General features: G+C 42.5%; 1 protein-coding gene across 1 annotated transcript in view; it reads left to right on the forward strand.

The window, feature by feature from the left end:
• LOC120546562 overlaps window positions 1–12111 on the forward strand; it is a 63536-nt gene that overhangs the window by 11435 nt on the left and 39990 nt on the right. The window lies entirely within an intron of this gene.

The raw sequence follows: 12111 nt of genomic DNA on the forward strand, positions 1-12111 counted from the left end.
TTCCAGTTTGTTCAGGTTGGCAGAACGTGCAATAGGGAGTAGGAATGGAGACATATCTCTTCTGAGGAGTCCAATATGTCCTATGGCATATGTTGAAGTGGATCTTGGAGTTGGAGTTCTCCTAAGGATACTCGCATCAGTTTAGCATAAATCCTGGATACTAATCCTCTCACCGGAGAATCAACAAGACATTTAATGATTGGGTGCATCTCAAGACTGTTCCCCCATGGTACTCCATAACATTTTATAGCTGATCTTAAGCAAAGATAAAGGAAGAATGATGTCCTAGGGACCTCAAAGCTAGCTTTCAGGTCTTCAAAACTCAACATACCTTTGTCATTAAATAACTGGTCTAGAGTATAAATACATTTGTCACTACACTGATTACAAACAAAAGGTTTGTTACCAGATATTATGGGTTTGTTGTGCCAAATTGAGGTGTTCAAATGCCACATATTGGAATAGTAGTTGTTCCTCAACCTGTTTAAAGTTGGTCAATGGGTTGGTGATAACAGGGCCATAGGCTAGCATACACTTTTTTGGACACAAACCTGTAAAGGCAAGTTCTTGCAGTCTTAGACTTCCAGTGAGGTTTTGCTTTATTTCTCTCCATGGAACTGTAGATGAGGGGTCCATCCACACTCTGAGGGTCCGTAGCTGAAAGGCTCTGGGGTACACTTTGAAGTTAGGGAGGGCCAGGCCTCCCGTCTTTGTGGTATGTTAGAGGGTAGAGTATTTTAGCCTAGGTTTTTTATTATTCCAAATATACTGCCGAATTAAGGTATCAAGTTTCTTCCAGAAATTTATCGGTGGGAGTAAGAGGATCATTGTACCTAAGAAATTCACACAAGGAACTATGTTCATTTTAACAACAGCAATCCTGGACCGTAGCAATGCTGGCAGTGCAGACCAATTGGCCAGATCCCTTTGAATACTACTTAATATAGTTTCACAGTTGTCCTGGACAACTCGCTGTAGGGATGCGTGTATGGTGATGCCCAAATATGTAATTTTGCTTTGGGTTGGTATTGTAACACTACTGGCTGAAGCCGCATGCCTGTTATTCAATAAAATAAGATTAGATTTATTCCAGTTAATTTTATAGCTGGAGATTGAGCCAAATTCATTGAAGATCCTGTAAAGACTGACACATGAAAAAATAACCAGAACATTTAAAAAAAAATCCCAATTATCTTTTTTTGCCATATGATTTTGTTTATGATTATTTATATTTATTGTATCATGTTTGATACATTGGGCATTTTGGGCAATATTTTGCTCTCAACAATGTTCATTTTAGGTACAAAAATGTTCTTCCTCATCACTGCTATCTGAACTTCCATTATCATGAATAGACTTAGGAGTCCATTCCTCCTCCTCATCATCATCTTCTCCTAACTGCTCCATGTCACTTGAATTGCCATCTACTATCATGCTGATGACATTTTCAATATACTTCTTCTTCCTCTAGTCTTTTTGACATCTAAAAATATACAAATTGGTTGATATAGCATAGCAATTATGTTAGTGTTATTTTAAAATACCCTAAATGTATTTTAAGATGGCATTTTAGTCATTAATTACATTAATTAAATCATCAAAATAGTGTGTGTTTGTAATGGTAGGCATGATGTAGATTACATTACAAAAATGTGACTTGAAAGTTCAGGGATAAAGAACCTTAAATGCCTGCAGTATCAAATTTGACACACACATTTTTAACACGATTTAACTGTAATATAAATAATGAATTTTTAAAGGGGTGATAGAATGATTATATAGGGTATTTTACACTGTTCCTTAAGGTCTCCTAATGGGGTATTTAACATTGGTTGGGCTGAAAATTGCCCGAATGCTATTTTATTAGGCCCTTAACTACCCTGTGAATATGGCTCTATTTGGAACAAGAGTTTTTCTTCCAAATATGGTATGCTAATGAATATTCAGAATGAGCTATGCGCTGATTGGTTTGAGCAAACTACATAGAAACATATGGGAGACTAGGCAGCAGGCCGCATATTTCAGACACTGCAAAGTTATACATTGTTTGTCGGGCTATTTCGTTATTAAATTCACTTCTGAGACTTTTTTAAGCGAGAAATCAACTATATAAAGCTCAAATATGGGCCGTTTTACGAAAATGAATGGCTAATTGCAAATTTGGTAAGACTGTATGTCGGAGTTCAGCCGCTGGTGCTGCCTCGCCGCCCGCCGGTGCTGCCTCGCTGCCCAGCCTGCCTTCCTTCACAGACCCCGGCCTGCTATGAGGTACTTGGAGCTCCGTCACAGCTGGCAGCCCACAGCAGGGACTACCAACACCGCTGCCCTGACAGAGATCCAGGGCCTTCAACTCCCCTCTTCCTGCGAGCTAAATGGCCCGTTGTGTGAGAGTGAGAGCTTGAGAGTTTGTTACACCAGCAATCTCTTACCACATGTGCACACATGTCACGCCACTTATACAAAATCTAACTAAATGTCTTATAAAGCTAACAACTGTGTCCGATTTCAAGTTAATGAATATTTGTGAAGACAAAGTGTTTCGTTAGCTGTGACTGTCCCTTCAATCCTAGCTATGTGTAGCTACAGACCACGGATAGTTAGCTTCCTTTTCGCCTTAATTCTAGTATATTTAGGGCCCGAGCGCCGACAGCTGCGAAGGCCCTATTGAAACTGAAGGAATTATTGTTTCTTTCTTTCTATTCTTTTTCCCGTCAAATGAATTGGCTTTTTGAAGGGCTTACCATATTCAAAAACTCACCAAATTTGGCGGTCGCATCAAGTCTGGTGAAAATTTACGTATTTTAAGGTTTTCGGGAATAGGCGCACAAAAATGGCTCGCTAGCGCCCCCTAGAAAGTTTAAAAAATTGAGCCCCTGCAGTGCGTTTAACGTAGACTCACGAAACTTGGTACACATATGTAACATGTCAAGATGTACAAAAAACATCATTAGAGCCATACCCTAAACCCAACAGGAAGTCCGCCATTTTGATTTCAAAGTTCGAAATTAGTGCAATTTTGGCCATTTCCACATGTCGTACTTTAACGAACTCCTCCTAGAGATTTCATCCGATCAACTTCAAACTCGGTCTGTGCCATCTTAAGATGTTAAAGATGAAAAGTTGTTAAAAGAAAAACTTTTCGTCAAAGGGCGTGGCCGTGGCGGGGAAGCCATTTTGTGCGTTTCGCCGCCGAAACAGAAAGTGGGTGTAACTCGAGTGTACGTTGTCCGATTACCTCGAAACTTTTCAGGATTCATAAGAGTCCAACCCTGAGGACAAATAAAGGCCGATATTTACTTAAAGTCATAGCGCCCCCTAGTGGCAACAGGAAGTAGGCCTAAAAGTCAAGGTGCTATACTTTAACGAACTCCTCCTAGAGATTTCCTCCGATGGACTTCAAACTTGGTCTGTACCATCCCAACACCTTAACGATGAAAAGTTATTAAAAGAAAAACTTTTCGTCAGACGTTGTATGGCGTGGCGCGGCCATTGTGAATGTTTAGCGATGAACAAAGAAGTTGTTGTAACTTGAGTGTATGCGTTGTCGTGAAATTCGCTCAAGCCACGATGGACAAGGGTCCAGGCCTGAGGACACCTACAGGCCAAAATTTACTTTTGGTCATAGCGCCCCCCGCTGGCAACAGGAAATGCGCCTTATATGACAAACATCATCCGATTTACATGAAACTTAGAATGTGTGGTCTACATGTGATACTGAGCCGCCCCCTATAATATGACCACGCCCACTTACTCAGGCCACGCCCCCTTTCATAACATTTTAACCGTTTAAGGTAGAGTCTTGTGTGAGGTGTCATTGAACTCAGCAGAGACTTCGTTTTTAATTGGTCATGGTTTGACCCGCCCCCTATGCATAAGCCCCGCCCCCTTTCTTAAAATTTGAACCGTTTAAGATAGACCCTTGTGTGAGGTATCAATGAACTCAGCAGAGACTTCCTTCTTCATTGGTGATGGTTTGGCCCGCCCCCTATGTTGAAGCCACGCCCCCTTTAATACATGCTGACCCATCTAAGGTAGAGTCTTGTGTGAGGTATCATTGAACTCAGCAGAGACTTCCTTCTTCATTGGTGATGGTTTGACCCGCCCCCTATGCATTACCCACGCCCCTTTTCACAGCTAATGAACCGTATGACGTAGAGTCTTGTGTGAGGTATCGTTAAACTCGGCGGGGAGTTCCCTTTTCATTGGTGATGATTTGCGGCGAGTGCCGCGCAAATGTATGGTCGCAAGGAGCGGAGTCCGCCGGTAATCCCGACGCGCGTCAAGGCGCGAGGGCCCGTACATCGCTGCTCGCAGCTTTAATTACAGTTGGAATTTTGTCACACCACTTACACAACATCTAACTATATGTCTTATAAACCTAACAACGTTGTCCGATTTCAAGTTAATGAATTTTTGTGAATTCCAGAGGAATTCTAAAAGGAGGCTAGCTAGCTAGCTCTCATTGATAGAGCTCCATCCAGCCGTAGGCTCTATCAATGACAGACAAGCAGCATTTATTTCCCCAATCGTTTGTTTAAATAACTCAACACATTATAATTACACACATTAAAAGAGTAACTGGAACCTGTGGTAAGAGAATGCTGGCATAACAAGCTCGCTGACCGCGCTTTCGCTCACATACACCGGGCATTTAGCCAGCAGGAAGAGGGGAGTTGCAGGCCCTGGGGCTCTGTCAGAGCAGCGGCGTTTCGTAGTTCATTAGCCCAAAACGGTGACTTTGCGCGGGTATGGAGTGCTGTGGGTTGCCAGCCGTGACTGAGCGCCTACCTCACAACATTACGGGGTCTGTGAAGGAAGGCAGGCCAGGCGGCGAGGCAGCTACACAGGCAGCGGACAAAATTTGCAATTAGACATACATTTTCGTAAAACAGCCCGTATTTGACCTCTACATAGTTGATTTCTCGCATAAAAAAGTCTCAGAAGTGAATTTAATGGTAAAATAGCATATGAACAATGTATACAATTTCTGAGATCTGCACGACCTAGATTCAGAAGACTAACTGATCTCAGGTCAGTTGTGTAGCCTATGCAAATGTGGGGCGTGACAAAGAGAGACTAGAGCCAAATGAGGAGGAGCCGCAATAGTTGACGTCAACTATGGGGCTCGTTGAGATTTTTAGAGGTTCTATGTATGTCCTAGTTACCCACCAAACTGTCATTATTCAACTATGACAAGGTAAAATCAGTTTTGCATTCTATCACCCCTTTAAGTAATTATGCATTGTTTCAATAAAGAAGATATTTATTAACAAAATGTAGTTATAATATAAATGTTATTCTTACCGTAACTATATGAAAATTAGCAACTTGTTCCCTGCCAAAGTGTGTGGAGGATTTAATGACAGCAGCCATTTTGAAAAGGTAAAAAAAAGCCCTTCCACTGTTGTAGTGGAATCATAATCCACTAGACGGCAAAATACATGTATCAGATTATATACAACAGGTGTTTAAGGAAATTATTGATCAACTTGATGAGATAAAGGTTTCACAAACTTACGTAGCAAATATGATACAAATGGTTTTACAGGTTTAAGAATTTTTGGAATAGAGTCCTCAAGATAAGAAATGTACAACAAAATATCGTCCGCAAATAATGATATTGAGCTTCTATTGGAAATAATCTTGACATTACATATTTTATATTTGCCTTATGGCTTGAGCTAACGGTTCAAGAGAGATTGCAAACAGCATGGGGGAGAGCGGGCATCCCTCAGCCATGGGAAATGGCTGAGAGTGCAAGCCATGGGTTGAGACTATGGCCGTTGGATTCGCATATAAAGTACGAACCATGTCAATGAATTGGGCCCCCAAACCAAGCCTCTCCATTACTTGCCACAAGTAGTTCCACTCTAGGCTGTCGAAAGCCTTTTCCGCATCCACTGATAATACTGCTGCCGTTGTTGGGAGGTTTTTGGCTTCTTCTATTACATGAAATAATCTGCGTACATTGTCTGCAGCATGACGCTTGGGTATAAAACCTGATTGGTCGGGGTGGACTAGTTTCTCGATAAAGTGCTCTAAGCGGAGAGCCAGGACTTTGGAATAAAGCTTAATATCAGTCCTGATGAGGCTGATGGGCCTGTAATTTGAACAATGCGTAAGATCTTAGCCCTTCTTTGGCATAACGGAGATCAGTGCAGTGTTGGTTTGTTGGTGGAAAGTACCCTTCTATATGGCTGAAGTTAAAGCTTGTAAAGTGGTAGGTCCTAATATGTCAAAATACTGTAGAAGAAGCTCTGATGGAATTCCATCCAACACTGGTGTTTTCCCTTTTTTAACTGTTTTTAATGCAGATTTAAGTTGCTCTAATGTTATAGGTTGACCCAGTTCTTCTGCCTCCTCTGGGTCAAGAAGAGGCAGATTTAACTCTTTTAGGAACTCCTGGCACTGTGTCGGATCTGAGTTGCAGGAGGACTCCTACAATTTTGACTAAAAGGATTGAAAAGTGACGCTGATATCCTTAGGATTTGTTGCAATACCTCAGTCTGTGTGAATGCTGTTGATAGTAGCTCTGGATTTGCTTTGTTTTCATTTCAGAGCTAGCAATTTGCTTGGTTTACAGCCGTTAAAATAGTAATTTTGCCTCACTCTGTGCATTATGAATTCAGCTCTCCTTCTTAGCAAATCATTTAGCTCTGCTCGATTTATAACCAGAAGAGTATGTGTAGATTTAGTAAAACAAGTCTTAAGAGATTGCCCATGATCTATCCTGATTTAAATCTAGTACTGCATTCATGTCTCCCCCTATAATTAGTGAATATTCATTGAGAGAGAGAGCAATTCATTGGTTAGGCGCGGGAAAAAGCTTTCATCATATGTAGACGGTGCATATACCGAAACAAAGGCTATTTTCCTACTCCTCATCGAGGTACATAGATAAGATATCCTGCCTGATAAGTCCTTACTGCTTTTGTCTGCGGTGAAGGCGCATTTCTGTGACAGCAACACATTGAAGCCCTTGGTTTTGATGTCGTCATTAGATGAGGCAGCAACCTTAAAGTATTTATTTTGTAGATGATTTACATCTCTTTTACGTAAATGTGACTCTTGTATGAGTGTCACATCTATGTTCTTCCTTCTTAAATAGTCCAGCAATTTAGCTCGTTTGATTGGCCCGTTTAGCCCCCTGATGTTGACTGAAAGGATTGAAAGCTCAGCTATATTCAAAATTTACACGCATACATGTCTCGAGTACCCTACCGTAATTTGCTGAAAAAAACTGTAGTAGGGTGAACTGTTAGCTCTGAGCAAGGTGTGACAAAAACATAATAAATAAATATAAATCCCCTAACCCTCTGAGACCACAGACCCTCTCCCCTATTTGTAAGATGCGTGACTACATCAAACGCAGTAAGCGCAAAACTCCAACAGACCAATGTAGTTGTAACAATAAGCAGACTATGAGCTGAACAGACCATATCCCTCATGTTCTTTCAGTCTAGCTTAAATGTTAACAAACATAGACTGCAAACTGACCAGCCAGCATTTGTCATGCACCTTCATTTCCTACTGTCTGATTAGATGTCCCTTCACACACAACGTCCTTCAGTCGAACTCGGTACAGCGTCCAAAATACCGGTAGTCCACAGGTGCTGATTCCTCCAGTCGCGGCCCGGGCATCGAACGCAAAGTCCCACCGCTGTCTTCCTGTTCCTCGCAGCGCGGGGTGATCCATGGATGTAGCGTGTCCTCCTCCTCTTCCTCCTCCTCTAATTCCAGCCAGAAAACACCCGGGTCCGCAGTGCAGGTGAACTCCCTCCCCCCGCGTGTCGTTCCCAGGGCAACACAGCAGATGAACGAGTCTGAGTTGAGTTCAGCGTGCAGCTCATGCTGTATCCCCTCGGGCGTCCAAAGCCGCTGGATCTTGAATGTGTCGCAGTCAGATTGGTCCGGCTCACATACCATGATTTCCTGCATCCAGGGGCGGATCTACAGGGGGGCAAGGGGGGGCAGCTGCCCCCCCACTTTAGGGCCTTGCCCCCCCAGCTGCCCCCCTAACTTTGGCCTTCAAAAAACTTTGCTTGTAAAAACAAACTGCCACTATGTGCACAGGCTTCTTAAAACATTGAAACAAACAATTAATTTATATTAATTCATAATAAATAATAATTGTAGATGTAATCTTAGCCCCCTGCCCCTCAAATACTCATAAGCTACGTCCCTGCATCAAACGTGCAGAGCGCCGTTGGCACATTCAGGCTCGCACACAGCGAGTCCAGTCTGCGCGTGTGGGGGCCCTGCATCCCGGCAAAGACTGGAGCGACTGAGCTGCCCCTCCCGGAGCCTCTCAAAGTGAAGTCTGTTTCCCAGGTGAAGTTAAAAACACACGTTTCATCTAAAGTTAAATTTGTAATAATTATAATGTCTGCTAAAGGCGAGTCAGCATCAACAACAGCGCCTGTCTAGTTAGAAAGTCAAATCGCTCCCTCGTGGGTTGTAAGCGCATTCTGCTGTTTGATTAGTTTGATTTCAGTAAAGACAAGAAGAGCATAATACAGAATATTACAAACTGGCATGTTTGAATTCATAACGTTTACAGAGGGTCGCCGTTTCGGGTGGCGTTACGTTACAACACACTACTACAGTGCTCGCTGAGTCCGATCATTTGTATATGATTAGTTAAGGAGTAGGCTACTATAAATCCACTTCCTCTCACATCGCACGGCAATACGGCTGCACAAATTAAACCAGGCAACATCCTTTACTGTCAAACTGGGAAAACAACAAATACAACGTGATTAAGAAGGCTAGTCTAAACATAACTGATGTGTGCGCGTAATAAATCTCGTCTGATGTTATGTTTTTTAGGCTATTATTAGCTACAGGGCCATACAGTGTAATGTAATACAATAATAACAAGAGCTTTTCACATCTTGACTTTTGCAGGCCAGAGTAGCTGGAGATATTAGCTGAAGCCTAAAAGTAGGGATATTGCCAGCCAAGAAAATCCTGAGTAGTGCACAGGAGGAAGAGGAGGAGGGAAATGAAGAAGGAGAAGACAGTAAACTGGAGAGACCAGGCAGGTCAGAGCAGGAGAAGACCACAGAAGGAGATGCAGAAATGAGTGAAAGAGAAGATAAGAGGGAAAGGAAGAATTGACAGTGAGGGATGAAGAGGAGGCTGCAGGTTCAGAGAGAGGGACAGAGGCAGAGAGTGATCAGGAGGATGAAGATGACAGAGAGGAAGAGGAGGCTGCAGTAACCCCTGGACCATATGGTTGGTTTATATTCTCCTTACATATAAATTGCAGTACAGTAACATAACATGTCCTGTGACATGATGTGTTTTCAGTTTTTGGCTATTTCCATTCTGTTGTATATGTTACAACAGTTCACTCTTCTCAAGACACTTTACAGATAGAGTAGGTCTAGACCACACTCTTTAAGTTACAATGACCCAACAATTCTCCCAAGAGCAAGCATTTGGTGCAACAGAAACATCAGACATATCCAGGGTCTTGGTGGTCGCTGGTTACATACAGATGGATACAGATATAGAGAATTATGATTCATAATAATGGTAATTATAGTAACAAAAAAGATAATGGAACTATGAATAGAAATAATAGTTGTAGCAGTTTAGGGCGTAGCAGTTTAGGGCATAGCAGGGCGTTGCGGGGCGTAGTAGGGCATATCAGTTTATGTATGAGGGTTTCCATGTACCGTCTTCCCCTGCCACCCTACCAAGATCTCTTGCTACCCCTTTGCCCCCCCATGTAAAATTTTCTAGATCCGCCACTGCACCCAATCCAAGGAAACATGCTAGGCAAAAACAAACAAAAAAACATAAGGGAATAAGCTCCCCAGAGCTAAGTTAGTAACAAGCATTTCTGGGACAAGGACGCAAAAAAAGAAAAAAAAAAAAAAAAAAAAAGGGGGGGGGGCCAAAAAGCCCCCCCCCAGCAGTCTAAAACTATAACAGCATAATTAAGAGAGACCGGTTAAGGAGAGGAGCCTGGTCCCCCTGCCAGATCGGGCTGTACTGCCCTCGCCTCTACTTTGATTATATCATTGATTATATCCCGATTAATCACCTACAATAAGTACTTTGTCTGATTTTAGGACTACACATGATAAAAACTCAGAATACTACAGAATACTGACCTGGAGCTCGGTAAAAACAAATAAAATTGGCTGTGCTGATTTCCGTGTTGGATGTTGAAGATTAAGAACAAGGCTTTCAAACGAGTTATAATTTAGTGTAGGTTTAAGATTAATTAACCGGCTTGAATCAAAGATGGCTGCAACTCCCCCTCCACGGCCTGAGCCTCTAGGAATTTGAGTATTAATATGACTGGGAGGAGTGGCTTCATTTAGACTAAAATATTCTTCATGGCCCAGCCAGGTTTCGGTAAGACAGAGTAGATCAATTTGATTATCTGATATCAAATCGTTTACTAATACTGCTTTACAAGACATATCTAATATTTAATAGTCCACATCAAATGTTCCTATTCTGTTCTATCATTGCAGAGGTTGTTTTAATTCCAATTAGGTTGTTAAGTATAGCCCCTCTTCTGTTTACCTTTGATTTATCTGATCTGAGTCGGGGGACAGACACCGTGGTTATTAGACTATGAGTGGGCGACTGCTCCAACGGAACCACAGAGGAGCGGGTAGCACTGCACCTCTGATTACTAATATCAAACTTGGGTTGTTCAAGTTCAAGTTCATTTATTTATATAGCACATTTAAACAGCTGCTAGACAGACCAAAGTGCTTTACAGAGCTAGCATAAAAAGACATAAAACCAGCAAGACAAAGCGTAAAACACATAATAAAAACAACAAGGCTAAGAGCAACCTTAAAACACTGACTCAAATATACAAAAGAAGGACCAATCAAAGAGGAAATCAATATGCTAATGAGAATAAGTAGGTTTTTACCAACGACTTGAAGATAGCAAGGTTGGGGGCCGTTCTAATCTCTAAAGGCAGGCTGTTCCACAGACGCAGGCCCTTCCACCGCAAAAGCACGCCCTCCTCCTCTTTAGTCTGGCACGCAGGGGCTACCAGCAAACCTGCTATGCCCTGCTATGCCCGGCTAGCCCCTATGCCCCGCTGCCCTACTATGCCCTATACTATGCCCTTACTATGCCCCGCTATGCCCAACTATGCTATGCCCTGCTATGCCCGCTATGCCCTACTATGCCCTACTATGCCCTTACTATGCCATGCTATGCCATGCTATGCTATGCTATGCCCCGCTATGCCCTACTATGCCATGCTATGCCATGCTATGCCCCGCTATGCCCTACTATGCCCTACTATGCCCTGCTATGCCCTACTATGCCCTACTATGCCCTACTATGCCCCGCTATGCCCAACTATGCTATGCCCTGCTATGCCCTGCTATGCCCCGCTATGCCCTACTATGCCCCGCTATGCCCTACTATGCCATGCTATGCCATGCTATGCTATGCTATGCTATGCCCTACTATGCCATGCTATGCCATGCTATGCCCCGCTATGCCCTACTATGCCCTACTATGCCCTACCATGCTATGCTATGCCCCACTATGCCCTACTATGCCCTACTATGCCCTACTATGCCCGTAACACCCCGCTACGCCCTGCTATACTGCTACGCCCTGAACTGCTATGACTATTATTTCTAGTCTTAATTCCACTAGCTTTATTGCTACTATAACTGCCACTGTTCATCATTCAAACTGCTATGATTATTATTAATCATATTTTTCTATATCTGTATATCTGTATCAGTGTCTCTGTGTCCCACCCAGCAGAGAAAGATGGCCGCCCACCAAGAGCCAGGGTCTGTCCGAATGGAAGGTTTTCCTCGCCACTGTGACACCAAATGCTTGCTGTTGGAAAATTGAGTCTTTGTAAATTATAGTGTGGTCTAGACCTACTCTGTCTGTAAAGTGTCTTGACATAACTCTTTATATGATTTGATACTATAAATAAAATTTAATTTAACTGAATAGATTATTTTGACACATAAAAATGGCTGCTGCTCTGACCATTCTAACTCTTGAAATTAAATAGTATTTTGTTTACTTGTGTGATAGAGATGAAAAAATTGCAAAGTCTGAATTGCTTGCTCCAAATTACTCTCTGACTAAAATGAA

The sequence above is a fragment of the Perca fluviatilis genome, chromosome 18 (assembly GCF_010015445.1).
Source record: "Perca fluviatilis chromosome 18, GENO_Pfluv_1.0, whole genome shotgun sequence".
Classification (NCBI taxonomy): domain Eukaryota; kingdom Metazoa; phylum Chordata; class Actinopteri; order Perciformes; family Percidae; genus Perca; species Perca fluviatilis.